Source organism: Pan troglodytes, chromosome 16 (genome assembly GCF_028858775.2).
Source record: "Pan troglodytes isolate AG18354 chromosome 16, NHGRI_mPanTro3-v2.0_pri, whole genome shotgun sequence".
Classification (NCBI taxonomy): Eukaryota; Metazoa; Chordata; class Mammalia; order Primates; family Hominidae; genus Pan; species Pan troglodytes.
In genome coordinates, this window is record NC_072414.2 from 61,214,085 (window position 1) to 61,239,968 (window position 25,884).

General features: G+C 35.2%; 1 protein-coding gene across 2 annotated transcripts in view; it reads left to right on the forward strand.

Moving 5' to 3' along the window:
* The window catches only part of GLCE (glucuronic acid epimerase), a 111,654-nt gene that overhangs the window by 49,812 nt on the left and 35,958 nt on the right, over window positions 1-25,884 (forward strand). Inside the window, exon 2 of one of the 2 annotated variants that reach the window (XM_001174876.6) lies at window positions 9-99. The gene's annotated coding sequence lies outside the window, so the exon portion shown is untranslated. Of the gene's footprint in view, window positions 1-8; window positions 100-170; window positions 186-25,884 lie in introns of those variants that run through there. The other variant, XM_063794182.1, reaches the window with a different exon arrangement.

A 25,884-nucleotide genomic window follows, 5' to 3' on the forward strand; every position in this document is an offset into this window, starting at 1 on the left:
TTCTCTAGGAATTTGACAAGAAACTGAAGTTTTGATTCAGATATATTTTGAATTGAAACCAGAGATGTTCTAGAGTTTAGATTCTTTCATTTGATTAAGGTAAGATTGTTTGATAAAACTTAATCATACCTTTACTGTACGTTTTCAGTGATGTGCTAGAATTTAGATTGTTTCATTTGATTAAGGTAAGATTGTTTAATAAAATTTAATTATACCAATACTATGCATTTTTAGACTTATATTTTAATGTGTATTTGATTAACATATTTAAATTTCCCAGTCTAATCTGAGATTCTGACCTCAGGAAATATTTTCATGGTTTCTTTACCACTTAAATAGCTAATGTTCCTTGTAACAACTACTAGATTCAAGGGAAACATGATAATACATTCACTGGAAGTGTTATAGACTGATATCAAATCTGTTTGCCTAGAGCAGGAGTCAGCAAACTATGGCCTATGGGCCAGCCACCTATTTTGGTAAATAAAGTTTTATTGGAACACAGTCACACCCACTTAATACATATTGTGTGTGGCCATCTTAGCACTACATTGGCAGAGTTTTTAGTTGGAACAGTGTCTGTATGGCCCACAAGCCTAAAATCTGGCCCTTTTAGGAAAGTTTGCTGACCCTTGGCCTAGAAAACTGAAGCAGGGTATCTTATTCTGCTATGTAATTATAATACATGAAATGGTAGCTAACTGATTTTAGTTGTCAGTAAGGCTTGTTGTATGAAAACTTATTAGAGATTTAAATATGCATATAAGTATATGTGCAGATACAGGAACTCTAATTTCTTGAAGTGAAGGGTCTGTATTATTTCTTGGGAGGTGCTAGTTTTCTGAAGTAATTGATTTTTAAAATAAGACTTAATGTTAGCAGTTAAATACTATGCTTATTTTTTAAGTAGAAGCCTTCATTTTGCTTAGATTTTCAAAAATAAAAGTTTATATGATAAAGGTCAAGCTTGTTCTCATTCTAAAAACTATTCACACGAATGTATTTGATTATATTTGTCTCTCCTACTAAATTTAAACTGAACAAATAATATTTTGAGAGTGATGATTGTGTGTTTTTAATATCTGTTCTAGTAGTGCAAATGGTTTAGCATATATGAACTTAAATGAAAACATGCTAATATAGAACTACATTTAGTGGCTAAAGTTGGAGTTACGTTTCTCTCTGAGGTTTAAATGGAAACGCTTACACTTGTTTGTGATTCCTAAAATTATTAGTGTTTAAATAAACATAAGATAGAAGGAGAAAATAAAATTGGAGCCTAGAAAGTCTATAAAATCTTTGCTACCCTCCTCAGAAGTCTCTTGGCTGAAGAAAAAAAAAAGTATATTTTAAAAACATGCCATATAAGTTAGAATTTCCAACCAATATCATAAAGGAATTTCTCTGTTCAGGGCACCAAAATTAGAAACAAATTATTTTTGCTATTTCCCATGTAATTTTAAGAAAATAAAGTAAGCTTCTAAAATCTTCATCTCATAAAGAATGATTATTTGATTTGAAAACAGCCTCTTATATCCTGCATAACCTGAAATATATTTGGTTTCCTAATAGACTTGTGTGAGGTATCTTTGCTTTCATTTTCATAAAGTCAATTTAAAACTTTTTAAAATTTACTTTTTAAAGGAGGGAATCTGGAAACTTATCAGAAAGAAAATACTTTGCATCTTTTTGTGCCATCACACATTTTATATTTAAATCAGTATGGATTTAGAATTTGAGTGCTTATACATTTGAATTATGAAAGATGATAAAATTAAGCTGCAGAAGGGATGGAAATCTTGATAGCTTTAATATGTTAATGAGGCCACCTTAGCATTGTGTGTGTTTAGCTGTGGAGAGTATCTGATTTGTATACTAAGACTTATGAATAAAATAATCAATTTCTTACGAATAAGTAAAATTTCCTCTTAAATGATGGATGATATAAGAAGGTAATGCTAACATTTTTTGCATCTATTAAAATCATATCTTAAGACATCTTTTTTTAATTTCCCTGATTTGTGTTCTAGTTGTGGTACTTAAAAGTAAAACAAGGGGAAATAAACTCATAGGAAAGTTTATACTTTGATTTTCTCTTTCATATAATCTTAGATTATTTAGATTTTTCTAACAGCATAAAATATTTCATTATAAAATCAAATACTGAGTCATTGCCAATTTGATAGTATCATTGAAGTTAAATATGTGTACTTTAAAGACAGGCATAGAATTTTTTCTTTTAATTGAATATACTGCTTATCTTTTAAAGTATATGTGGCTAGATAAGAAAGGACCTGAATGGACTTGATTTGGAATTTTCTCTGTTCATGTCTTTGAAGGTATTCAGACTAAAAGAGAATGTCAGCTTTTTAACTTTGTAAAACCTGGTCCATATTACCACATAGCTGTTAGTTACAGTAGCTATTTGCAATGTTGAATTTTTGAGATGAGTATTTTTACTGCTAACGATGTGGACATGTGTATTATTTTCATATAACTGTCAGGGCTGTAAAGAAACTAGTTTGGAAGTCAACCTCCAAGATTTATCCTCATAGGAGACAGTGTTAAAAATCTTACTTTAGTTGACTACTATGGGGTTTTCTTTAAAATGTTAAATAATGTTTTCGAATAATTTGGTTTTTGTACCCATTTTATCTTCTACCAAATAAATTTAAAAAAATCAAGTTTATACACGTAATTTGCTATCAAGAAAGGTATACTGCATTTGAAGGAGAAGAATAACGTCTCTTTTTCTCTTGTTTAAAGCTCTTGAAAAAAATTTTATTTTGAAATAATTTTAGATGTACAAATAAGTTACAATGATAATATAGTACAGAGAGTTTTTTTAATATTCATTACTCAGCTTACCCTCATGTTAACATCTTACATAACCATGGTATAATGATCAGAACTAAATAATCAATAATGACTTACTAAAACTACAGACCTTATTAGAATTTCACCAGTTTTTCCACTAATGTTCTTTTTCCAGGATCCCATATTACATTTAGTTGTGTTTTTCCTTAGTCTCCTCCAATCTGACAGTTCCTTAGTCTTTCCATGTCTCTCATGATTTTCACACTTTGAAAGACTCCTGGTCAGGTATTTTGTAGAATGTCATTCAATTAGAGTTGAGTTTCTCTGATGTTTCCTCATAACTAGATTGAAGTTACAGATTTTGAGACAGAATACCACGGAGGTGATGTGCCTTTCTCAGCACACAATATCAGAGGCCACGTGGTGTCAGAATGTCCTATTACTGGTAATGTTAACCTTGATCACTTGATTATGGTGGTGTCTATCAGATTTCTCTATTAAAAAGTTAATACTTTTACCTTAATTAGTAAATATTTGGGGGAAAATGCTTTGAGGCTTCACAAATATCTTGTTTTTCCTTAAATTTTTGGCCACTAATTTTAGCATTTATAGGTAGATCTTGCCTGCAGCTTCTGTGGTGTTTTAGTGGTGATTTTCTATTCTCCGTATTTCCTCTACATTTATCAATTATAATTCTTCTGTAATACACAGTAGTCCCTCCTCACATTTATTTGCTTAATCATTTACTTATATCAGTGTGAACTCATAGATATTTATTTTATTCTCTGGATTAGAATCAAAATTCTGTTGTTATTTATTTTGTTGCTCAAATTGTTCCAGCTTCAGCCACTGGGAGCACTTTTCAACACGTCATTGTCTTTTTCTTTTCTTTCTTTTTTTAAAAGCAATTCCTTACTTTCTGACTTTATGAGATGCTTCAGGCTCATCTTGTATTTTCCCTGCTTTAGTCCTGAAATCACTTACCTCTCCAAGGAACCCAGGTCCAACTTATTGGAGAATAGTATTTAGAAACCAGCATCTGGGTGCTAGGTATATTCATTGCTACCGAGGAGTTACTGCTTTTAGGCCTTTCAGGAGTCAGAGTTAGGAAATGTATACTGATATGGTTAGGCTTTGTGTCCCCACCCATACCTCATCTTGAATTATAATTCCCATAATCCCCACATGTTGAGGGAGAGACCTGGTGGGAGGTGACTGGATCATGGGGCAGTGTCCCCATGCATTTCTTATAATAGTGAGTGAGTTCTAATGAGATCTGATGGTTTTATAAGTGTCTGACAGTTCCTCCCTTACACACTTGCCCTCTTGCCTGCTGCCATGTAAGACATTCCCTTCTGCCATGATTGTAAGTTTCCTGAGGCCTCCCAAGCCATGTTGAAGTGTGAGTCAATTAAACCTCTTTCCTTTATAAATTACCCAGTCTTGGGCAGTTCTTTATAATAGTGTGAAAACGGACGAATTACATATACCAACTCACATACATACATCTATATTTATTTGTGTTTACTTTCTGTATACGCTTAAAATTTTAATTCATGCTGATACCTTCAACTCCAGTTTTGCACCACAGGGATTATTCTAGCATTTCCCCTTTGCTTATTTGTAATTTCTTTCTCCCACAGTGAGAAACCTGACTCTCATTCTCTACACTATATTTATGTATTTATTATACATATATAGTAGTTTCCAAATTGCTAATCCATACTCCTGTGAGAAACAAATTTACCAAATAGAATACAGTGTTTGTGTACAGTTATTTTTATCTTTATTCTCACATTATCCAGCCAGAATGCTTTTTTCCAAAGTTAGTTGTCAGGTCTTTTCTTCTGTATATCCCCATCAGTCTACTGTGCCATTTCATTTGTACCACAGTTAGATTCATTTTGTCACAGTTCACATTCCATCTTGGGTTTCCCTGATATCCTGGTTATTTGCATTTAATTTGTATACAGTAAAATTCATTCTGTGTTGTAGTTTTGTGGATTTTGAAAAATGCATAGAGTCACATATCTACCAACAGCAGTTCTGTGACCACCCCCGCACCCCCAATTTTTTTGTGCTGCCACTTTGTAGTCAGCCTCTCTTCCAAGCCCCAAATCCTGGCAACCCCTAATGTGTGTTCTATCCCTTTAATTATTAGCCTTTTCCAGAGTATCATATACATGGAATCATATAATATGTAGCCTCTTAGGTCTGGCTTCTTTCATTTAGCAAAATACATTTTAAGTTTCATCCATTTGTTGCATAAATCCTTAGTTTATACCTTTTTGTTGCTGAGTAGTATTCTATTATATGTACACGATTTGCTTATTCATTTATCTGTTGTGGGACATCTGGGTTGTTTGCAGTTTCAGTCAATCATGAATAAAGCTACTACATTTACATAAAGGGGGTGTGTGTGTGTGTGTGTGTGTGTCTCTGTGTGTAAGTTTTCATTTCACTTGAGTGAATACCTAGGAGCAGGATTATGGGCCTTATCTTAAGTGTATAGTTAACTTTATAAGAAACTGTTAAGCTATTTCTAAGTGAATGTACAATTTTGCATTCCTGCCACCAATATATAAGAATTTTTGCTGTTCTGCATCCTTGTCAGCACTTGATATTGTGCAGTATATTTTTGCCTTTTATCTGTTCTAATGTATGTGTAGTGGCATCTTGTGTTTTTCTAATGACTCATAATGTTGAGCACCTTTTTATAGGTCATCCTTATATGTTTGTGAAAAGGTAGCTGGTCTCTTTTATTTCTCTGTATTTTCTTCTTTTATGATCAGCCAAGTAGATAGTCTTTCCAATATCTTTTTGACCAAATTAGCTGTTATTATCTCTGACTATTTAGCTATGCTTTATAATAAAATACACATTTTCATATATGAGTTTTGGTTATCTGTACCTATTCCAAGGGAATGTATGTATAGTTTTATATAGGTGAGTATTTGAATGATAATTTTATTGTTGTCTAAAGCTAGATTGCATCGTAGGAATCTATCCAAAGATTACATCTGTGACTGAAAAAACATGTAAAACAAGACGAAGTGTAATAAATACTGCTAGTGCTGAAGATTGGCATTGGAATGACAAATGTTACTTTAGAAAAATAAATTTTAGAGTCTTTGGTGAGATCTTTTCACCTTTGAGTATCAAATGGACAAAGAAACCTGATACTGTCTTGGGATATCTGTCAATATGGACAAACTTTGGTATGTTCTTACAACTAATCAGTTAATATTAGGTGAAAGAGATTAGAAATGAATGTTTTTAAACTTGGGCTACTTTATATAAACATTTAAACTAGCAACTTAAAATACTTAGGACTTATATTTAGTTTCTGTCAGAATGGAATGAAGACATAGCAAGTTTCAGTGGTAGTTTTCTACCCTATTTAAGCCTGATACTTACTATTTCTTTTTGTAAAGACCTATGTTTAACCCATTAGAATATGTGTGGGGATGCCATGTTATTTAATTAGGCCTTTCTATTTGTTTGCTGTATAACAAATAGAAAGTTATACAGCAAACTGTATAACTGCTGTATAGTTCTTGCCCTTTTAAGAACTTTACTATATTACACAAATTAATATGCTTAGATTTGGAAAATACTGTATGCCTAGATTTGGAAAATAATATATGCCTTAAAGGATAGCATTCCTGTCACATTATGTGAGTAATTATGATTGATTCTGTTGATAATTCTAATTAGCTAAGTGAGTTCCCTATTTCAGTAGGAGATTGTTTCCTATTTCAGTAGGAGAAAGCCAAACGAAACAATGTTTTATTTACATATTCAGATTCTGAAAATAACTTTAGTATTAGAAGTCATTACATATGGGAAGATGACTTTTTCTGCTTTAGAATAAGCGTACCTCTTTAAATGTCCTATTTAATAGTGTGATCACATGACTGATATTTCTAATGGCTAAACCCAGTGTTGTTATTATGATGATGATGACAGTCTTTGATTTAAACCAAAGCCATTATAGAAAGGTCTGCCCTTTCCAATATAAAACTTATAAAACATATATATATAAATTACATTGGATGTAACTTGTGTATATATAACTTACATTAATGACTGCTGTAGTCATTGTATATATCTTACATTGTTGTCCCTTCTCAGGCCATATTTGTAAATGAGATGTATTTTTTGTTTGTTTTTTATTGATCCTTATTCCTAGAAATATAAATGAGATGTAAATAAGACCAACTGTTTTCCAAGACTTGTAAAAGTAGAAAAATTACTATATATACATATATTATAAATATATATTTTATTTCCTTTTTCCCTTCTCCTGAAAAGCAGGAAAAAAAAAAAAGAAGAAAGAATGTGGGTTTTTATTTGTTCTGTAAGGCCTTGATAGCAGCCTACTTCCTTGTTTATAGGAGACTAGGAACTTTGTGACTTCAATTGAGTATACTTTAGAACCTGAAACATAATAAAGTGGCACCTGCTAGCAGTTTTGCATGTATGACAGTTGACATTATTAATTTCACTTTCATTGTTGAAATCAGCACTTCTGAAATTGGGGTATTGAAGAAGGATGGAATTTAACTTCTTTTGAACAGCTGTTCTTTGGTTGACTCTGACTCAGACACTTTGTTTCTTTATTATTTTATTTAATTCTTAAATTTAATCCTCACAATTTAGTCTTCACAATTAGCCTACAAAGGAGGCGTGATTACACACATTTTACAAACAAAATGTATTCAAAGGAACACAGCAGGCCAGGCGCGGTGGCTCATGCCTGTAATCCCAGCACTTTGGGAGGCCGAGGTGGGCAGATCACAAGGTCAGGAGTTCGAGACCAACCTGACCAACATGGTGAAACCCTGTCTCTACTAAAAATACAGAAATTAGCCGGGCGTGGTGGTGCGCACCTGTAATCGCAGCTACTTGGGAGGCCAAGGCAGGAGAATCAATTGAACTCAGGAGGCGGAGGTTGCAGTGAGCTGATTGTGCCATTGCACTCCATCCTGGGTGACAGAGCGAGACTGTCTCAAAAAAAAAAAAAAAAAAAGGGAAATTCACACTTTTATCAACTATACTATATTGCTTCTTCTAAGACTAGAAAAATAGGCCAGGCACAGTGGCTCATTCCTGTAATCCCAGCATTTTGGGAAGCTAAGGCCGGTGGATTCCTTGAGCTCAGGAGTTCAAGACCAGCCTGGGCAACATGGTGAAACCCCATCTCTGCCAAAAAAATACAAAAAAATTGGCTGGGTGTAGTGGTGCATGCCTATAGTCTCAGCTACTTGGGAGGCTGAGGCTGGAGGATCGCTTGAGCCTGGGAGGCAGAGGTTTCAGGGAGCCAAGATCAAGCCACTGCACTTCAACTTGGCTGCTGGAGTGAGACCCAGTCTTAAAAAAGAAAACAAACAGAAAAAGAAAAGTGATGAGAAGTGTTAGAAAATCTCTCTAAACTTAAGCCTGTGGGAGGGAAACTAATAATTAGACAAGACTGAAATTTCAACCTTATGTTTAATTAATAATTAGACAAGACTGAAATTTCAACCTCACGGGGCTTCACTTTTGGAAAACCTGTTTTATGTGTGTTATACAAGAGAACTGTCAGTATAATACCTATTAATGCTAATCATATGGCTAAATATCCATTTGATATCTTGGAAAAGATTATCTAATAACATTACTGATAATTGTTTTCTTAGAAACAAATTATCTGTGAATCAGAAATAATGCACATATCTGCATTGCTGTTAGCAGTAAAAATACTCATCTCAAAAATTTAACACTGCAAATGTAACTTTCTGATAGTCCAATTAAACTCTTAAAATGATACTTAGTATAATATTTGTAAAACAAACTCATATAGCTGCAAATAATACTTTTAAACTGTTTTGTCAATAAACTCATTTTATTGTAGATCAGTAAATTCTATTTCCATAGTGATTAAACCGTCTTTATCTTAATGGTATTGATAGTAATATAGTAATGTTATACTGTAAACATTAATAACTTCATGTAGAATTGTCAGTTGTAAGGGTTTTTCTTAATATTTTTGTTATATTAGCAGTCTTATTGTATACTTAATATAAATTTATCTATAGTCCAGTCATTATTTAGTATTTATTTCCAGCATATTAATATTCCCAAATCAATAAAATATATAACATGTTTCAAGGATAATGAAATTGTATAGACAGTTGTTTCAGTATATATAAGCAGTCAAACTGTAGATTTTCTGTTGAAAAAGTGATAAATGTTAGTTGACATTTGGTAAGGAAAAAGTCCAATAATTTAATATTTTTTTTAATAACATCCTAGGGTAAAGTATGTTGTAATACTAAGTAGTATATATAAAAGTAGTATCTGAGTCTGTGTATTTATTTCAGTGTTATAAGTAGAACAACAAAGTTAGAAAGCTGCAATGGAAAGCAAAGCCTTTGTAAGTAATCACAAGACTTGGGTCTAGTGTTGGTGCAGCCAGAACTAGTTGTGTGACTTTGGACAAGTCATTAAACTCTAGATCTTATTTTTTTGTTGTTGTTCTTTACAAATAAGCTGGTTGGATTACGGTTTTTAAGATTATTGCCAGTTCTGTGATTCTTTTTTGTTTTCACTTGTTTAAATTGTGTTAAAATACACGTAATATAAAATTTACCATCTGAACTATTTTTAAGTATATAGTTCAGTGGTATTAAATACATTCATAATGTTGTGCATCCATTTCCATTACTCTTTCAATCTTGTAAACCTGAAACTCTGTACTGATTAATCAGTAACTCCCCAGTTTTCCCTTCCCCCACTCCCTGGCAACCACCAATCTACTGTGTGTCTTTATGATTTTGAATAAGTACCTCATACAAATGGAATTATAGTATTAGTGTTTTTGGTGACCAGTTTATTTCACTTAGTATAATGTCCTCAAGGTTCATCTATGTTGTAACATATATCATAATTTCCTTTCTTTTTAAGGCTGAAAAATATTTTGTTATATGTATATACCACATTTTACGTATTCATTCCATTGATACACTCTTGGGTTGCTTGCACATTTTGGCTATTGTTAATAATGCTGCTGTGAACACAGGTGTACCAATATTTCTTTGAGAGCCTGTTTTAAGTTCTTTAGGGATATACTGAGAAGTGGAATTGTTGGATCGTATGGTAAACTCTATTTTTAATTTTTTGAGAAACCGTCATACTGTTTTTCCAGAGTGGCTGTACCATTTTGTTTTTCTTATTTTTTAAATTTATTTTTCTTTCTTTTATACAAACCTGCACATGTAAGTGGCTGTACAATTTTACATTCTCATCAACACTGCACAAGAGTTCCATTTTCTTTACATCCTTGTCAGCACTTGTTATTTTCTGTTTTTTGATAGTGGGTATGAGGCAGTATCTCATTGTAGTTTTGATTTGTGTTCGTTAATGATTTATGATGTTGAGCATCTTTTCATGTGTTTCTTGGCCAATTATGTGTATATTCTTTGGTGAAATGTCTATTCAAGTTCTTTGCCCAGTTTTGAATTCGGTCGTTTGCTTTTTGTTGTTGAGTTTTAAAAGTTATCTATATATTCTGGATATTAATCCCTTATCAGATACATAATTTGCAAATATTAGCTCCTATTCTGTGAGTTGCCTTTTTACTCTGCTGATATTGTCTTTTGATGCACAACATTTTAAGTTTTTCATGAAGTCTAAATTGTCTATTTTCTCTTGTTGCTTGTGTCTTTGAGTAATATCCAGGAAATCATTACTAAATCCAATATTGTGAAGCTTTTGCCCTGTTTTCTTCTAAGAATTTTATAGTTTTAGAATTTATGTTTAAGTCTTTCATCTATTTTTGCATATGGTAAGGATCCAACTTCACTCTTTTGCATATGGAGATCCAGTTTTCCCAACACCATTTGTTGAAAAGACTGTGCTTTTATTCCCCTTTGGGTGGTCTTGCCACCCTTGTCAAAAATTATTTGATTATATATTTGAGAGTTCATTTCTAGGCCCTCTAGTGTATTCCATTGATCTATATGTCTATGCCAGTACCATACTGTTTTGATCATTCTAACTTTTGAAATCAGAAAGTGTGAGTCTTCCAACTTGGTTCTTTTTTAAGATTGTTTTGGCTATTTGAGGTCCTTTGAGATTCCATGTGGATTTTTGGTTAGGTTTTTCTATTTCCATGAAAAACATGTCATCAGGATTTTGATAGTGATTGCATTGAATCTGTAGATTGCTTTGTGTAGTGTTGACATTTTAACAATGTTATGTCTTCCAATCCATGAACATGGGATATGTTTCTATTTATGTCTTCTTTAATTTTGTTCAGCAGTGTTTTGTAATTTTCATTTTACATGTCTTTCACCTCCTTGGTTAATTTCTAAGTATATTATTCTTTTTGATGCTATAATAAATGGAATTACTTTTGTCATTTTCTTTTCAGATTGTTCATTGTTAGTATATAGAAATTAACTAATTAAAAAAAAATTAGGCTGGGCACGGTGGCTCATGCCTATAATCCCAGCACTTTGGGAGGCTGAGGTGGGTGGATCACCTGAGGTCAGGAGTTCAAGACCAGCCTGGCCATCATGGCAAAACCCCATCTCTACTAAAAATACAAACATTAGCTGGACGTGGTGGTGGGCACCCATAATCCCAGCTACTTGGGAGGCTGAGGCAGGAGAATCACTTGAACCTGGGAGGTGGATGTTGCAGTGAGCCGAGATCACGCCACTGTACTCTAGCCAGGGCAACAGAGTGAGATGCTGTCTCAAAAAAAAAAAAGAATATGCCCTGGCTTTTAGAATTGCCAGAGTTCTTGTGCTGGTTCTTTCTCATTGATGAGGGCTGATGTTCTTTTTTCCTTTGAAGTTGCTGTCCTTCAAATGGGACTTTTTGTTTTTATGATCTTTATTGCCTCAAGAGTTTGCCTGTGGCACAAGTTGCATGTGGTTGAATGCCTTTGTTTCTGAATGCTTTCAAAGGGCCAAGGTTCAGCTTTACACTCATGGGCTGCATGCTCTAACTCTGGGTGGCCTGGACTGAATCCACAGCTTTGTCCACTGATTCCTCGAAGCTGAGCCCAGGCTGGGCTAGAGGGGCTGAGGTACTCCCAGACTGCTGACAACAGCATTCCATGAGGTATGGCAGCACGGGTCCATGGGCTTAAGTGCTCCTGTGGGAGCATTGCAGGTGGGAGGCATTCTGGCAGGGGCACCATGGGTGGGAGGCAGGGGTGGTGGAGGCACCACGGGCAGGAAGTGCTCCAGCAGGGTAGTTGAGGCTTTGCTGTGTGTAGGCACGACCAGACAGGGACTATGCGAGGGGCTGGTGGACAGCAGGGTGCACAGATCAGGCTCACCCTGGTCCCACAGGAAAGAAAGCCCTGTTCTCTCCAGGTCTGGCAGCTTATACAGGTCAGAGCCACCCCTTCCTAAGGAGCTGTTTAGGGCCTTGAACATATCCTGGCACTTGGCAACCCTGTGTGGGGTTCCCAGTTTCCTCCCCCTTCAGTCCTGGCATCTAGGTCATCTCTCTAACCTCTTTCAGTGTGATTTTCTCAGATTGTCTGTCTGGATTATGCCAGTTTAGTTGATACTCTGGTCTATCTCAATGGGAGAAGTTATTTCTGGCTATGACTAGTCAGCCATCTTGTTTGGTTCCTCTGCAACTGATTTCTGTTCATATCCTGCTCCTTTGCTGAATCCATAGTTGATTTTTTTTATAGTGAAAGGTTTAAAATAATTTCACATTCCTGTTTGTGTATTTTCTATAGCTACTTTCTTTGTGGTTACCATGGGATTACAATTAACATCCTAGGTTATAACACTCTAATTTGAGCTTATAAAAGTTTAACTTCAATAATATCCAAAAATCCTGCTCATCTACAGCTTTATTCCCACACCTGTCAGTTGTTGGTGTCACAAATTACATCCTTATACATTATGTACCCACAAACAAACTCTTAAATGCGGTAGTCTCTTAGGTTGTATAGAAAACAAAAAGTGAAGTTACAGACCATTATTACAACAATAGTAGGTTTTATGATTGCCCATGTAGTTACCTTTATTGAGATATTTATTTCTGGTGTTCTTTCATTTTACCTTATAGGTTTCCATTGATCATTTCTTGCAGGGCAGGTCTAGTGGTAATGAATTCCTTCAGCTTTTATTTATCTAGGAATATCTTAATGTCTCTTTCACCTTTGAAGGACACTTTTGCCGGATATAGGATTCTTGTTTGACAGATTTTTTTGTTTGTTTGTTTGTTTGTTTTCCTTCTAGCACATTGAATATGTCAACCCACTGCCTCTGGCCTCCAAAGTTTCTGATGCGAAACATGATGATAACCTTCTTGAGAGTCCCTTGTATATGATAAGTCTCTTTCTTACTGATTTTAAGATCCTCACTTTGTCTTTGGCTTTCGATAGTTTCATTATACTATATCCCAATATGGGTCTCTGAGTTCATGCTACTTGGAGTTTGTTGAGCTCCTGGGATGTTTATACTCATGTCTTTCATCAAACTTTGGAAGTTTTTCATCATTATTCATGTGATCTCTTTGCCTCTTTCTCTTTTCTCCTCCTTTCAAAACTCCCACAATGTATATACTCATCCAATTGATGGTGTCCCACAGATCTCTTAGATTCTCTTCATTTTTCTTCAGTCTTTTTTTTTTTCTGTTCCTCAGAGTCATAGTTGCAATTGTCCTATCTTAAAGTTAGCTGATTCTTCAGCCTGCTCAGATATGCCTTTGAATCTATATAGTGAATTTTTCATTTTGTACTTCTCAGCTCCAGAATTTCTCTTTGGTTCTTTTTTAGGTTCTGTAGCTCTACTGATACTTACACGTTTTTCATACATCATTTTCTTGATTCTGTCTGCACCTTCCTTTAGTTCTTTGCACATCTTTAAGACAGCATTTTAAGAGCTATGGTAGATTTGCCATCAGGTCTTTTTCAAGGACAATTTCTATGATTTATTTTTTGCCTTTGAATGTGCCATACTTTCCTGTTTCTTTGTATGCCTTGTGATTTTTTGTTGTTGTTGAAAACTAGACATTTACATCTATTAATGTGCTAAGTCTGGAAATCAGATTTTCTCCTTTCACTAGGGCTGGTTGTTTTAGTATTATTTTTATTTATTGTTTTTGGTTTTTGTAGACTGGGTAAGGAAACAGGGATCAGCCTATGTCAGAGATAGAAATATAAACTTAAGGTCTTCCCAGGTATTTTCTTTGCATCTTTTCCTGGACATGCATGATCATTTTCCAATTTTGTCCATATTTACAGTTGTTTTTGAATGTCCCAGTCTTTAATGTCTGGCTCCCAAAAGGAGAAAAAGAGAAAAATAAATACAGGAAGAAAAATTGGCTCTGGCCCTTTAAGTTCCCTGGAAGTCATTTCAGGGGAGCAGGGGGGCTCTTGCAACACCGGGAGGAGGTGCAACAACAATGGCTGGCAGCCTCTTTGACTACACCCATGTGATCTTTGGCAACAATCAGTGATCAGAGTACAGATCTCCATACCTGGAGGACAAGGTCCTTTTTGCCTACGTGGGCTCCTGCAAGCTGAGTACAAACTGCTCCAGGAGCACATGCACAGCTGCCTGCCAGGGAGCTAGGAGTGGAGGATGGCTTGCTGCAACAGTGTTAAGAGCTGAAAATGACCCAAATTAATGCACTTTATCATTTAGTCCTTCTCTTGGAAGTTGCAAGCCTTCAGTGGACTACAGAGTTCCAAGATAATTACTTTAGACAGATTCTGCCAGTGCAGTTGTTGTCTAAGTTGGGAGACAGATTCCTGGTGGTTCCTACTTTGTCATCTTTCTTGAATCCCTCTGTGATTTCTTATGGCAGAAATTATGTTAATAGTAAACTCAACATAAGTGATATAGTTTTTTGGTTCCTAATAAATCAGATTTTTGTTTTTTGTGTTTAGAATGGCAGCCCAAGATAACTATGCTGGTGGTTTTATGGCTTATGGTGCTACATATACCCATAGTGATATAATATGTCTAAAAAGGTATGATTATTGGTATTAGGAATAAAAGCTTCATTAGCCAAATATTTTAAAGCTTTTTTTTTTTCTTTTTTGCAGGGCAGAGGTGGAGAGGGGTTAGATTATTTCATCTGCCCTACAGTTGGCATAATAAAGAGTAAGCCCTTAGTTTTGGGAATGTATGCAGTAAGCTAGGCATCCTTGCGTCGGCTGTCATAGAAGTCCCTGTCCTCTTAGTCTTCAGTAAACATTAGGATATACCAGGACTTATATTCTGTACCACAGAGTTCAGCATTCAATTAAATATGGTCTTATATCATAGTCTAAATAATTTGTTAATAATTATAAGGTTTTGAGGGGCAGTTGTTATGCCTCTTGTTTGTACACACAGTGCCTAGTAGGTATTCAGTAAACACTTGTTGATTAGGTTATCATGTATAAGCAATAATTTTTTTGTGGAATAATGAAGGTCTTGAAACTTGAGTAGACATTAGACTGAAAGTATGCACAACTTCCTGTGAATTATGTGTAAATTTGTAGATTTGAACTTTGACTTGCATACTAAGGATTCTTTTACTGATTTCAGAGTGGTAGTGCTGATATTTCCTAACATTTACTGAGTACTCTCTCTGTGCCTGGCATCGATCTAAACAATTTACGTACATTAACTCATTTAATACTACCTTATGAAGTATTCTTTAAATCCATATGGTGTATGAGGAAACTAAGATATAAACAAGTTAAACTTTTTCTTAAATACACAGAGTTAATAAGTGATAGAGCCAGGATTCAAACCCAGAAAAAAACAGCTAAAAGCCTACATCCTTAACTTCTATGTTATACTGCCTCCCAGTGTTACATATATGACGTTTCCAATTTTTATTGGACTTAAGGGCCTAAATTCATCAAACCTCCCTCCTCTAAACACATACACGTGTGCGTGCGTGCACAGACACACACACACACACAGACACACACACACCTATTTTAATCTTTTGTTATTAGATACAGTTATTAGACCATCTTGGGATCATGGCGTTTTCTGTAACTTAAACTACCTACCTTTAGGTGAATTGAGTTAGAATTGAGTATTTGACACAAATATTACTTCTATTCCAGATTATGAACATTTCAAAACTCTATTTCATAAGTAATAAACATGATTTTGGCAATATTCCAAACACTGCTGTTGTTGGAAGTGTTAGGTTAGATAGAATTCTGAGTACTTTATTAAGTTAAATAGACACTGACAAAGGAATATTTTTATAAAGATCTGATAAGCCTTCTGGTCTGTATAAACCCTGTCTGTCCTACAAGTGTACAAATGTAGAAGATAGCAAAATCTGAGAAATATTATAGTCAATTAGTCACTCCTAAAATGTAGCGTTTTTACTTTGTCCATAGTGTTTATTGCAAAACAGCATAGGAATAATGGAGTCTTAAGAGTAAAGCTCAGTTGCCAAATAGGAAAGCTTATACTAAAATGGATTCCAATTTCTTAGTGAAAATCAAAACTTGATTGCATAGAAAGTATAAGAACTTCATGTTCATGCACATCCCTGATCCATAAATCAGGACTTTTAATATAGATTTCATATCTTCAGCCAGAGTGAGCTTGCTTGCTTGCTTTTTTTTTTTTTTTTTTTTTTTTTGAGACCTAATCTTGCTCTTGTCACCCAGGCTGGAGTGCAGTGGCGTGATCTCGGCTCACTGCAACCTCCGCCTCCCAGGTTCAAGCGATTTTCCTGCCTCAGCCTCCTGAGTAGCTGGGATTACAGGCGCCCACCACCACACTCAGCTAATTTTTGTACTTTTAGTAGAGATAGGGTTTCGCCATGTTGGCCAGGCTGGTCTCGACCTCCTGACCTCAGATGATCCACCTGCCTCGGCCTCCCAAAGTGCTGGAATTACAGGCGTGAGCCACCGTGCCCAGCCAAGAGTGAGCTTTCTAATTAGTGTATTCTTGAGTCGGATGTTAGTAGGGAAAAATGTGTATGTGTATAAAATATATATAATTATTGCCTAACTAAATCAAGGATGATTTATTGTTTAAATGTAATTTGAGTCAGTAGACCATGTGTAAGAGAGACATTTTTGCTAAGTCTCTAAGATTATGGGGAATATTTGTTACAGCCCCAGGCCTAGATTATCCTGACTAATTAATACCCTATAGAAAGGGTATCCAGATAATTATTAGAGACCCCTATTTGTATTGGAGAAAGAACATCAGTATTAGTGAAGCCCTATGATAACTCAAGTCACTAGTCTTAAATATGATTTGTTCAATGTAGAGCTGATACTAGAGTAGGTGTGTCAGAGAAAGCTTGCTAAGTATGCACAAAAACACAGGATTTGTTAGAATGAACTGTTAGATAACTAAATCAGGAGAGTCATGAACTTTCTTTTTTCATATGACAGAAAAAAAATTAGATAATCTTTTTTGAGTGAACGCTGTGAGCCGAACATAAACCTTGCAAGAAGCAGCAAGATCTGCAAGTATAGCTAAACCATCATTTAAAAAACAGTCTTTGTGTACAGCAAACTTGGGCATATATGCTGACCTTATACTGATAATTTCAATTTTGTTCTCACCCTTTGTTGGTTGTCCATGATAGAGTTAAATATGACTGACTAATCTGTATGGTTATAAAAGCACATTAAGGAATATAGGTTTAGTATGGTAGCATCAATCCCTTTTGTATTTTTATACATGAGAAAATTCCGCTTTTATTTTTATGAGCTTATGTGGAAACTGGGTAAGGTAAACAATGATACGTAAGAATATGACTGCTAGTAGAAGTAAATATAGGTAAGTTGCATGTTATCTAGGAAGAGTTATTAGAGTACTGAAAATTGTCACATAAAGTATTTTCAGTTGATCTGCTAATAGATGCATTGAAAGCTAGCATTTGACATTTAAGCCTACTCTTAAAATAGTAGAGAAAGCTAGGAGGAAAGTTTTTCTTCCCCAAGGCATTATGTTCTTTCTCTACTGAAGTATTATGCTTTTCCTTCCTATAATCTGTCTGATAACATTTTTATTTTCTATGTATCTTCTTTGTATTTTATAGCACTGTGAGGAACTATAAGTTGTCAAAACCAGTATGTATGGATTGAAGAGTGACAGAAAGGGTAAATATATAGATGAACTATATTAATTGTATCAGACAATTTTTATGAGCTCTAAAATGTATGTGGAATTAAAACTCATGATATCAGCAACTCAAAAAGTGGGAAGGGTATACATAAAGTGTTTTAAGGTCTTAGAGTTAGCTATAAAGTGATAGAAGTACTGATTTGTATTAGACTGTAATTAGCAAGGATGGTTTTGAACAGTAAAAGAATTATTAGCTAACAAAAGAAATTGAATAATGAAAACTACTTGATAAAATCAAAAGAAGGCAAGAGAGAAGAGAAAGAATATAAAACAGGTTAATTGGAAGAAACAAACAATAGGCTAATGGATAAAATTTTAAATATATTAATGACATCAAATGTAAATGGTTTAAATATTCTAGTAAAAGACAAATTTGTTTGAAAAATTTGGAAGACTAAATTTCTTTCTTTTTCTTTTGAGTCAGAGTCTTGCTGTGTTACCCTGGCTGGAGTGGCACGATCTCGGCTCCCTGCAACCTCTGCCTCCTTGGCTCAAGCAATCCTCCCACCTCAGCCTCCTAAGTAGCTGGGACTACAGATGCATGCCACCACACCTAGCTAATTTTCTTTATTTTTTGTAGAGACAGAGTTTTGCCATGTTGCCCAGGCTGGTCTCAAACTCCTGAGCTCAAGCGATTTGCCCACCTTGGCTTCCCAAAGTGCTGGGATTATAAATTTCTTTAAAACCAAAATATATTTCATTTTCAAGGGATACATGTTACATATAAGAACACAAAAAGGTTGAAACTAAAAGGATTAAAATATACCATGCAAATGCTAATCAAAGGAAAGCTGATGAAGCTATGCTAATATCAGGCAAAGTAGACATTAAGGCAAAAAGCAATACTAGACGTAAAGAAGGTCATTTCATAATAATGTAAAAGGTCCATACACTGGAAAGACATAATAATTCTAAATTCATGTGAACTTAATAATTTGGCTTTAAAGATATAAAGCAAAATATGACAGAGCTAAAATGAGTATGGCCACAAATTTCATTTCTCTAGAAGCTAAACCAGAGAGTCTAGCTGTGTGATTTAGAACAAATGAAGTGAGCCCACAATGTTTCCAGGCCATAGCACAGGAAGAGGGAACCCAAACAGCTCAGGAATTACACAGGTTTGAGTTTGGGTTCAGAGATGACAAGGAATGAAAATTATATCAGATGGAAATTTGCATCTACAAAAATAAATGAAGAGCCCTGGAAATGGTGAGTGTATATGAATAGATATAAAAGTCTTTTTTCTCTCATTTAAGAAACTTTTTTCTTAAAGATAATTGCTTAAAACAAGAATAATAATATGTTATGGAATTTTTCACATAAGTAGAGGTTTTTTTGTTTTTTTAAAGCGGTATAGTTAATATACCAGTAGTGGAGATAAAATGGAATTATGAAAATTACTTACCCAACAATGACAAAAAGAAAAAAAAATGACAAAGATGAGACATAGTAAACCAATAGCTAGATAGCAGATATATACCCAATCATAGCAATAATCACATTAAATGTAAATGGTCTAAATACCATTAAAAAATGGAGATTATCTAATTTGATTTAAAAAAAATTTCATTTACATATTGTCTACAAAAACTCACATTGAATATAAAAACACAGGTTAATAGTAAACAGCTGAGGCTGGGTGCGGTGGCTCATGTATGTAATTCCAGCACTTTGGGAGGCAGAAGAGGGTGGATCACTTGAGGTCAGGAGGTTGAGACTAGCCTGGCCAACATGGTGAAACCCCATCTTTACGAAAAATTAAAATTAGCTGGGCGTGGTGGTGGGCACCTGTAATCCCAGCTACTCAGGAGGTTGAGGCAGGAGAATCGCTTGAACCCAGAAGGCAGAGGTTACAGTGAGCCAAGATCGCGCCATTGTACTCCAGCCTGGGTGACAGAGAGAGACTCCATCTCGATTAAAAAAAAAAAAAAAACGAAAAGTAAACAGATGAAAAAAGATATACCGTGTAGACACTAATAAAAAGAAAACAGGAGTTCCACAATTAGTATCAGATAAAGTAGATTTTAGAGCAAGAAGTATGAAGGACATTTGATAATATAAAAGGGGTCAGTTTACCAAGAGTATATAGTGGCCTTAAACATGTAGGCCCCTAATAATGGAGCATTAAAATAGATGAAGGAAAATTAATAGAATTCAAAGGAGAAATAGAAAAATATACAATTATAGTTGGGGTCTGCAACATTATTTCTCAATAATTGATTCAGTTGAACTGTAGTCTACCACAAGAGGCATGATTTATCCTTGTTACATTAGTTTTAATGTTTCCATTCTAATTGGGAGTTGCTCTCTCATTAGCCAAAAGATTATTCCTGCTAACCCTGATTATCAAAGTAGTGTTAAAGTGCACATTCTATTCTAAGTGTCAACAACCAGAGATCAGTAAAAATAGCAAATACTTATTGGGGCTTACTAATTTCTAGATGTATTTGTGTCCTGTTGTTATTATAGCAAATTACCACAACCTTAGTTGCTTGTAACAACACAGATTTATTTTACAGTTCTGGAGATCAGAAGTTCAAAATGCATATCACTGGGCTAAAATCAAGGGGCCAGTAGGATTATGTTCCTTCTGGAAGCTGTAGTGGGGATCTTTTCCTTGCATTTTCTAGCTCCTAGAGGCTGTCTGTATTCCTTGGCTCATGGCTCCCTTCTAAAGAAGTAAAAAGGCCTGTATTTCAGATGGAATACTTGATCTGTGTAATCCATCAAGTAGATAAAACCACTTTTTTGGTTTATTGAAACAAGACCATGAAAGTAAAGTTTTGAAAAAGAAAACAAATTTTCAATTCGAATCCCCTTTGCAATTCTGATGACAGTTTTTCTCCTGGTGCTCTGCTTAGGTATGGGTAAGCAGGGGTGAGACAGATTTTATTATACTTTAGACTTTTGAAGACAAAATATCTAATTTTACCAAGTTTTTATGAGCAGCCAGAGATTTTGCCTTTGCTACCTAGTGTTTTTTGTCCAGTCATTTTTTTTTTTTTTTGAGATGGAGTCTCGCTCTGTCGCCCAGGCTGGAGTGCAGTGGCCTGATCTTGCCTCACTGTAAACTCCGCCTCCCGGGTTCACGCCATTCTCCTGCCTCAGCCTCCCAAGTTGCTGGGACTACAGGCGCCCGCCACCATGCCCGGCTAATTTTTTGTTGTTTTAGTAGAGATGGGGTTTCACCATGTTAGCCAGGATGGTCTCGATTTCCTGATCTCGTGATCCGCCCGCCTCGGCCTCCCAAAGTGCTGGGATTACAGGCGTGAGCCACCCAGCCTTGTCCAGTCATTCTTAAAAATCACATGTTAAGTGAGTTGATGGACTATTCGCTGAGCACTTGGCAACATCCTCAGCAAATGCCCTCATTTCATTTTGTTGTTGTTGTTTGTTCTCTAGATCTTAAAGGACTTTTTGATATTTTTATATATGCCTATGAGCTTTTCCCATTTAGGATATACATGTGATTCAGATATCTATCTATCTTTTTTGTTTTGTTTTGTTTTTTCTGAGACGGAGTATTTCCCTGTCACTACTCAGGCTGGAGTGCAATGGCACGATCTCTGCTCACTGCAGCCTTCGCCTCTTGGGTTCAAGCAATTCTCCTGCCTGAGCCTCCCAAGTAGCTGGGATTACAGGTGCACACCACCACGCCTGGCTAATTTTTATATTTTTAGTAGAGACAGGGTTTCACCATATTGGCCAGGCTGGTCTCGAACTCCTAACCTTGTGATCCATCTGCCTCGGCCTCCCAAAGTGCTGGGATTACAGGCCCAAGCCACCACCCCGGCCTCAGATTTTTATATATACGTTTGGATGGAGTAAAGTAGGCTATTGTCTGAGTAATTACCATTTCCTTTTATTTGCAAGAAAATAACAATTTTAATTATTTGAGAATGGACAACTTCCTGTGTCTGGTATGTTAACGAGTGAATCTATAGTGTCAGTCTGGTAGGAGAGTATGGTAGAATAGTCATTAATGCCTTTCTAACATCTAGTGCTGATCTAGGACTAATTTATGTTCTTAGTAATCAGTAATACTTTCAAGCAATGGCTCCTGAGATACATATTGTGTTATATTACGAAATGTCTTCCTAGGAACAAAAGTCTTGATTAGTCACTTGGTTTTATGGGATTGATATGACTACATGAATCGTGTGTGTGTGTGTATGTATGTATATCAGTATGTCCATATGTTCTTACTCCTGAGTTATTTGTCATGAAAATAGAAATCATTGAGTTATGCCTTTATTTTGCCAGTTGTCTAAAATATTTCAAGTACTTTTTAAAAAAATGATGCGTTGCTTTCTAGCTTTTATTGTTACAGAGCTTGGAACCATTATACTTCCTAAACTAGCTGCGGCTTCTTACAGGGAAAAAATAAGTGTTTAGAATAGCAGAGTAGAATTTGAGGGGGGAATTATATTCACATAATTTGTTTATATGTATACTAGAAACAATTAGACAATTAAATAGAAAACAAGGGGGAATAATCTATTCACACGTGGCTTCTTCTCTCAAGGAGTTTATTTTTTGACATAAATGGAACAGCAAGGACCTGTAAGACATTTATCCTTGAGAGTAAGCTTTTGATTAGTCCAATGTCATAGACTAAATGAGAGTATTTCTGTTTGGGTGGAGAATATGCTTTTTCGGGAGGAGCAGCAGACAGTAGGAAGGGAGCCAAGAATACACAATTGAGAAACAGTTTTCTAACAGTGTAAGATGACTTACTTAACATTGATTATTAAAGATTGTAGAATATTCATATTTGGGCATTTTAGGATAGTTTCTCATTTTCCCAGAAAGGCTGAAAGAGGGCATACTGGCTTAAAATTTCATAGTCATCTTAAGGGGTTCCTTTCAGAAAAGTATGTTCAAGCTGGACATATTTAACTTTTGGGTGCTCTATCACCTCTAAGGATTTAGGTGTAAAGTATGTGAAAAACATGTAAAAGATTCCATAAAGCCCCCAAAAGTCTTGAAGTTTGACCTCCTCAGTCACTTCTTGTGACTAACATGGAGAAAAGAGAAATCAAAATTTTATTGACTTTATGTTTGTTTTTAGTTTATAAATTCCCCGTGTTTTATCTCTACATTCAGGCTCTGTAAATTTATACCAAGAAACTGCTAGAAAAATTACATTTTAAGTCAAGAAGTAGACATCAATAACATACTTGAATGCTTTCTCCCTCCCAACCCCAGGCACTAGTAATGGGGGGAAACATTGATGTCATATGAGTCTTCAAATTCAGTATATGTTAAACTTCTGTTTAAAGTCACTTTGCTTCCTAGAGGTGGAGTTTCAGCACTAAGGAAAAAGAACAGTCTCTATCCTTATTACATATGTGCATTGTAGGGTATGATAAGAAGCTCAGTTTATAACCCAGGTACCCTATTAGACTGTTTAGGGACCATAGCTACTTTGTGGTTGGCTTAATAGAGAAGGAAAGATTTGTATAACATCTTAATTTCTTAATCAACATTTGCCACAATTTGAAACCTAGAGTTTATTATGATGTGTGAGTAATAATTTAAATTCTGTCTTAAGGAAGCAATTTTTAAAACATGAAGCAGTGTGTAGGCTACACGGTACAGCTTGTTGCAGGAAGAAAACTTATACATACGTACATATGAAATATATGTGATGCACATATACATACATATATGGAGAAGATTTTTTTGTTTTTTTTTTTTTGAGACAGAGTTTCGCTCTTGTTGCCCAGGCTGGAGTGCAATGGCGTGATCTCAGCTCACTGCAACCTCCGCCTCCTGGGTTCAAGCGATTCTCCTGCCTCAACCTCCCCAGTAGCTGGCAGTACAGGCACACGCCACTACACCCGGCTAATTTTTTTATTTTTAGTAGAGAGGAGGTTTCACCATGTTGGCCAGACTGGTCTCAAACTCCTGACCTCAGGTAATCCGCCCGCCTCAGCCTCCCAAAGTGCTGGGATTACAGGCATGAGCCATTGCTCCCGGCCAGAAGATTATTTTTTTTAAATTTTTTTGACCTTATTTTTTCTGGGGCCACCGTTCCCACAGCTGAGGTGGGGATGCCGCCCCATAGAAGATGATTTTGATTTGGGAACAAAGACAGAAAGTATAATTTTCTCCTTGCCAAATATTTGTAATTCAGGTTTTACCTTTGTAAATAATCCTAGTGCCAAGATTTTAGGTTATTTATATAAATGTCAGTGAAAACTTAGTTTCAACCCTTAGAAAATGTATTGATATATATATATATGGAATATATTTATATGCCTTAAGAAATAATCTTAGGTAAAATTTCATTTCTGCTTCACCACCTTATTTTTTTAGGTAAATGCTGTTTCTGTGCTGCAAGTTACATTCACCTCAAATTTAAAAACCAACAGAAAGTATCTACACCCTTTGATCAGCATGAAGTAAGGTCTTAAGCAGGAGGTTAATGAAAGTTCTTGCAGTGCTGAAGTTAATTCAATTTGGTAACCTTCTTATTTGCTTAGAAAATTGTGCAGCTGGGAAATCTTAGTTTAAATCTTATTTAATTCACATTTATTGCTGATAAAATTTATGTTGCCTACCAATATATCATTCTGTGGAAAGCCAGATTATATTTGTTTCTTGATTGCTATTCTTATCAACTTTTATGAGATAATAAAAATTACAGAAGCTTAGAGAAAGGTGATTTTTTTCAGGGGAATATGTACTCTGGTTTTACTGATTGTTTATTTGGGAAAATGCTAACATACCTTATAACAGATGTTTAACAAATATTTGTTGATTAAATGAACTGATACAGATAGATGAAGATTATTATTATTATTATTATTATTTTTTTGAGATAGAGTCTCGCTTTGTCACCCAGGCTGGAGTGCAGTGGCACGATCTCAGCTTACTGCAACCTCTGCCTCCTGGGTTCAAGCGATTCTCCTGCCTCAGCCTCACAAGTAGCTGGGATTACAGGCTTATGCCACCACACCCTCCTAATTTTTGTATTTTTAGTAGAGACGGGGTTTCGCCATGTTGGCCAGGCTAGTCTCAAACTCCTGACCTCATGTGATCTGTCCACCTCAGCCTCCCAAAGTGCTGGGATTACAGGTATGAGTCACTGTGCCCGGCCTGAAGATTATTATTTTTCTAATTGACTTAGATATCACTTCATCCATAAACATTTTCCTTTGTTTGCCTATTATGAGTGCCTACTGTGTGGTAGGCACTAAATTAAGTGTTCACTTAATCTTAAAACTACTTTATAAAGCAGAAAGTATGATATCAGCTTAACAGATGAGGAAACCGAAGTTTGGAAAGGTCAACTAACTTGTCCAAGATTGTCAAGCTTACCAGGATTCAAATTTAGGCCTATCAGACTAAAAAGCTCAGGTTGTCCCAAAAATATACCTTCTCACTTTGTTTATATGACCTATTTAATTAGTTTCTTCTATATTTTCATAGCATTTATTACTCAAAAACAAAACTATAGAAACCCATTATAGATTAATTTTACTAAGGTATAGTTTACATAAAACAAGATGTGCCCCTTTAAAATTTATAGTTGGATGAGTTTTGTCGGATGAATACAGTCATTTAACTACCAGCACAACAATCAAAATCTAGAACATTTCCATCGTCCTCAAAAGCCTCTCATCTATGTCCCATTATAAGTCACTCCCTTCCTGCCACTGCTGATTAACTTTTATCCCTATGATTTTCTTTTTCCAGAATGTCACATAAATGAAATTATATAGTAAGTACGCTTTTGTGTCTGACTTCTTTCACTTAGTGAAATGCTTTTGAGATTCATCTATGTTGTGGCAGGTTATCAGTATCAGTGCATTGCTGTGTTGTGTTCCATTGTATGGATGAACCACAGTTTATCCAGTCACCATTTGGTGGACATTTGGGTTGTTTCCAGCTTGGAATTATCATTAATAAACTGCTGTAACCATACATGTTC